The sequence below is a fragment of the Stenella coeruleoalba genome (assembly GCF_951394435.1).
Source record: "Stenella coeruleoalba genome assembly, chromosome: 12".
Classification (NCBI taxonomy): domain Eukaryota; kingdom Metazoa; phylum Chordata; class Mammalia; order Artiodactyla; family Delphinidae; genus Stenella; species Stenella coeruleoalba.
In genome coordinates, this window is record NC_137158.1 from 69,399,836 (window position 1) to 69,405,835 (window position 6,000).

Here is a 6,000-nt window from a genome sequence, read left to right on the forward strand (position 1 = left end):
AGTGATCTGCCTTTCTGTAGTCCTGAATTTACGGCAGAGCCTGGCACGGAGCAGCACGTCTGTTGAAGTCCTTCAATGAATCAGGGTTCTAATTATTGAGTGTGTTCAAAAAACAAAATTCAGTGGAGTGAATTTGAGGATTGAATTGGCTTTATTCAACCACTCATAAAAGGGCAGCATCCTATCTAGCAAGTAGAAAGGCAATCCAAGGAGTTGTACAAAATAGAAGATTTTTATGGGCAAAAAGAGGGTGGGACAAGGAAGTTCAAAGAGTGGATTATTTCAGGTAAGGTCACCTTTCCTTAAGGGAATGCAGGCGGTCTAGGGCAGATTACCTCCCTAGTGTGGACCAGGAAGTTTCAGACGGACTGATTTAAAATTCCACTCCTGGGAGAGGCTGAAACTACAGTGAGTTAGGTATTAAGTCTTGGTGGGGTTTAGCACAATTGACTCCATTTGGGACTGCTTGTTTCCTTTTAACAAGTATTATTAAAGTATTAAAGAAGGAAATGACGCTAAGTAGCTGTTGCCCTCATTCTCCTGTCTCTGCAAAGACATGGGAGTGGCAGCAACCACTTGTCACCCCAGGTATAAGGACATTTACCCTCTCGATGCAGTGTCAATGGCTTCCCAGAACTACAGCTCCGCCATAAGGGCCCCCAGTCTTTCCAGGCTGTGGGTCTCCTGGAAGAGAGAGATCTGAGAATCCACTGAACATCATTACCTATCGCAGTAGCCCCAGTTAGTGATAAAGTGGGGTGACAATTTTTATGATCCAGTCTTTGATCCTAGAATGATCCAGTACCTCAGTGGCCCCTGAACCTCCAGGGCATATTTGAAAAAAAAAAAAAAATGGCCCTTTAGTCACTGTGCCTTGATGTCCCTTGAAACAGACAATTGTATAATCAGCATAAAAGACATTTTTCACAGTGACCATGAGACTGTGAACTCTCAGAGGGACAGTAGACATAGCCATGGTGAGAAGGCAGTAGTGGGGCCCTGTCTTCTCATCAAGCATCCTTTGCACGTGTGAACCTCACCTTTTGAATGTTTCCATCTTCCAAACCAATTTCTTTTATCATGTAATAAGTTATTTACATTTCCATGTATTTCAGTTAAAGAGTGCTAATCAGACCTTCTGATCTGCATAAATGCCACTGGGTCATTTATCATTTCACTTGAAGGCAAAGAACATTTTTACAACCTTATCATAAAAGTACAATTTCTGTAGGATATACTGAAAACAGACGAAAGGCCTTCCTTAGTGCCCTGAGGACACATAAGAATCCTAGAATGCCAGGTGGGGACTCCTTGATAAAGAATTTGGAATGAATAAGAAATAGATCTGTCTGGAAATGAAGAGATTTGTTCAAAATATACTTGTTAAATGACTAAAAGGATGAAATCTATGAAACATTTTAGAACACGGTCGCTGATGGAGAGCTGGTGCTTCCCACTTTCTGTGATAATGCTTTACAGAGCTGCAGTCTTCACGCTTAAAGCTACTGCTAATTGAGCAATAGAACCACACCACCCTAAGGCTTAAACTATGTAATTAAAGGTTTTGATAGAGGATCCAGATATCTGAGAAACAATAGATCTCCAGGTGTGCTTGGCTCATCTTGGGGAACCTTGGGCCCCAGTGGGCAACACGGTCAAGGAGCCCCGATCCCATCCTATTTGTCTGAGGTCACCTGGAGGTGCCAGGTGAAGAAAGTAGAAAGATAAGGTAGTTGTCCCTTGCAGCAACGGGTGGGCATCAGTGTGGAGCCACCAGGGCCGGCAGCCAGACGTTGGGCAGCTGCAGGTACACGGGGTGCTTACCATGGTCACTGCTCCTGGTCTCCCAGTGGGACAGGGCAGCCCAGCCAGGCTTGGTCAATTTCTGTTGCTGCCGGAGGATGCAGTCACGCTGTTGATGTCCTCCGGGATGTAGTGAGCTGCCGAGGGTGGAGCTGATATCTGAGTGAGGCTCTCGAGGACACATTCTGGATCTCCATATGGGAGTTGGATGGCTGCCACCAGCCAGTCTCAGCAGTTCCCAGAATTCCGCTGAAGTGGACAATGGGAGAATGAAACGTTCGCCTCACGGGTGACATCACTATACAGCCGCCCTCTGGAAACGCAGAAGAAAAGTGTTCAAAACAAACCAAACCCACGCCGTTCTTTATATGGTAAGTAAACCAGCTTCAGGGTAGAGAGAGCATATGACGTGGGCAAATAAAATCCTGCCTTTTTCTGGCCTGGGGGCGGGGAGTAGAAGGAGGAATGAAGGGAAGAGGCCAAGGGGCTCAGAGGAGGCAGGGGAGCAGCATAGCTCAGAGTCTGAGAGGACAGATTCTGCAGCTGGGCCACCAGGATGCTCGTTCTGGCTCCACCCTCGACTCCAGAGCTCTGTGATCCTGAGGGAGTCATTCAACCTTCCTGTGCCTCAGTTGCCACACCTATTAGATGTGAATGATAATAGTACATCTTCCTCATAGGGTTCTGAGAATTAAACCACGCAAAGCACATATTAAGCTTCATCTAAGTACAGACTATTATTATTATATGTGTCAGATAAATAAGGGGTGACTAAGGGAAGGGGCATTTCTCTCCCGATTCCCACTTAGGACTTGAGAGGAAGCCTCTTAGGCTGACAGGCAAATTTAAGTAGATGGAGCCTTGTTAGACAGAAGGAGAGGCTGCTTGTAGATTTCCTGGGTGACCTTGATACTCCAGTGATACAGACAGGACCCAGAGGTAGCAGAGAACCTAACAGGGAATCTGGCTCCAGTGGTTCCCTGGGGCCTCTGTGCCAAGGATTTGGGGCTCACAGTCATATCTCAGAGGACTCCAGCATACCACTGAGAGCTGAGGTGGGCTGACAGAGACCAGATCATGAATTATAGCAGCTTCAGGCTTCATCTGGGAACATCAACAGGACAAATACTGGCACCCGAACACCAGAAGGGGCAGGGATGCCATGTTTCTTCCCAGCACCTGGAGAACAACAGCTAAGCCTGCCACCTTAGGGAGAAGCAGGGAATGGAGAAGCATCTGAGATACTGAGCTTTTTTACCCAAAGGGGAGCCTAAATATTTGCTAAAGAGGCTAATTTATGGGATTTGTCTACCTGTAATCCAGATTGAACAATCAATTTTGCTCACCAACCAACTGGTGGGGGGCTGGGGCGGTGGGGGCAATTGGGTGGTCTGCAAGGCAAGCAGGTTGACTACTAACAAAACAAAGGAGCCACATTTTCTCTGGATGAGAGTGGGTGGCCCGGGTAATTTTATGACCCTGATACACAGCCAAGCATCAGAATGTGCAATCCACTTGCCTTCTATTTCTCTCCTTCTCAATGTCTTCACTGAAAACTTAATGATCTAATTAGTGTCTGTGCATGGAGGCCCAATTCAGGAAGAAGAGGTCTCTGTCATATATCAAGTCTCCTTTCCTGTGGCCTTCCTGGCTGTGGGGATCAGAGCAGAGGGTGGAGTTTCCACAGCCCTGGTTAGGTGAGAGGTAAGGGACCACATCCTCAGAGGAAGAGGAAGCAGAAAAAAAGAAAAGGAACTAACAGAAAACTGAAAAAGGACTGGGCAAAAAGGAGAAAGGAGACATTAAAGAAAAAAAAACTTAAGAGCACAGAGCTCTTAAAAAATAAAATAAATAAATAAAGCAGCAGATATAAAGAGTGCCTGAAATTGGAATCAAAAGGAACTACAATGCAAAGAGAAGTGGACGACGTGCAAGAATAATGAGTGACAAGAAGGAAGAGAGGGATAAGGTAGAGGCACCCAAAAGCATTGCTAAAGAAGCAAAGCAATGTGGGAAACACAGGGGAGCGTCCAGGAGGTGAAGGATGCTGAAAGCTAAGAGGAGGTTAAGAGTGCTTTACCATTGTAAAGCAATTATACCCCAATAAAGATGTTAAAAAAAAAAAAAAGAGTGCTTTAGAGGAAGCCAGCCGGGGTAGAGGAAAGTGAACAAAGGGGAGATGGGAAAAGAGGTGAGTGTGGGCAGGAAACCTGTGGGTGAGGAGGTGCGGGAGGGCTGAGGAAGCAGTGGGAGAGAGAGGACGGCAGGGAGCAGAGTCCTCTCTGCAGCCCGGCTCTAGGGGAGCACATGTGCTTTCAGAGGGTAAACCCAGAATAGCAAGATCACCTACTGCCAGGGCTGTGCTTTCTCAAGGAGCTGCCTGCCCTTACCAGAAACCATTCAGATGGTGCACAAAAGTTGTGACACAGCCATGGTGGCATTTTTGTTCTCATTTCTTCTAACTGAAGAGTGAAGGCTCTGGTGCAGTGTCAGGCTGAGAACTGCCGGGCTGCACTCTGACTTTCCTGGACACTGTTGCCTTCAAGGGCCCCTTCCTCCTCGGTAAAAATAAATAAGCAAACAAACAAATAAAGCATATATTTTATGACTATGCTGGGGTAAAGGCAAATATATTCATATTATATATTAAAATATTTTTCTTTAACCTAAAAGCTCTTTTTTTTGCCCCTTCAGATTTTAGAAGACATTAAAACATTTCTGTGGGTCTCTACAAGTATTATGGGCCTGGGCCCTGTGCCTGCTACACCGATAGATAAGTCAGCCCTGGAGAACGTAGAGACAGAGGATAAGAAGCACTAAAAATATACAAAGAGATTAGATGAAATATTGATATTCATGTGAGCCAGGGTAAGTGCATTAGAATAGCAATGGCTGAATGTGCCAGTCATCGCAGGGAGTGGGAGTTTTAAGGTTTGGTAAATGCTGTTTAGCACTTACTATATGCTGGGCATTCTTCTAAATATTTAAAGATACATATATGGATATTTATCTACTTATTGGTCGATCTGTATACCTACATACAGTTTCATTAAATCCTCATAAGGCACTTTTATTATCCCCATTCTACAGATGAGGGTAAGAGGCACAGAGAGGCTAAATAACTTGCCTAAATTGCCTAGGGCCCATGTTTTTGACCATCATGCTAAACTGAGGAGAGCTACCTGGACTCTGGTTATTATATCAATGAAACACTCTTTCATTCATTTGGTCATTACTCCTTTATTTCATTAGGTCAATATATATTTAGTTAGCCCTGACTTTGGGCCAGGCACTGAGCTGGGCCCGGCAGACGCAATGGCAAGAAAACAGACCCAGTTCTTTCCCTCGTATGGCTTTCCCTCTAGTGGGAAATATGGACATTAAACAAATGACCCAAATATAATATTGCAAACTGGGGTACATGCTATGAAATAAAGACTACTATGAAAGCATATGGCAGGGGACCCCAATCTAGTCTGGTGGTCAGAGAAGGCTTCCCTGGAGAATTAAAATTTGAACTGAGGTCTCTCAAGTATGAGTAAGTTAATTAGGTAGACAGACAGTGGGAGCAAAGGTATTTCAGACAGAGGCCAACAGCATGGGTCAGGTGCCCAGGATATAAAGCCAGCCCATAAGAAGCTTCCAAAACTCTGTTGCCCTCAAGAACCAGAGTCCAGTGTGAAGAGAGAAGGAATCCACAGAGGTGAGCAATGATGAGGTGCTGCTGCGAGAGAGATGTGTGGAGCATTTGAGTGGTGGGAGGGAAGGCACTGGGGTGAGGGTATTCTAAGCAATAATCTAAGGGCAAGACCTGTAAGAAAGACTCAAGAAGCCTCAAGCAATTTTCACAAGAGGTAGGCATAGGATCTTATCCATGTTAGAGCCCTGAGGGCTATTCACTGCAGTAGCTGAAGACACTAAGAAGATCAAGAGTCAGTCCTGCAGACAGAGTCTGACGAAGAAGAAATTGCTGCAATCTTCTGACAAGATGATCAGAGCCCCACGTGAGGCTACATAGGTGAGACCTGTATCGCTATCAAAGATTCTATCCTGACACACTGGTCAAAATAGAGAAGGTAGTGCGTGCAGTGGAGAGGTGGTAGCTCATCTGAAGAGATGCCATGCCCGACAGATTGGCATAGTATTATCTGTAGAGTCTCTTATCGAGGAATAAAGATGGCGGCGTGTGTAATACAC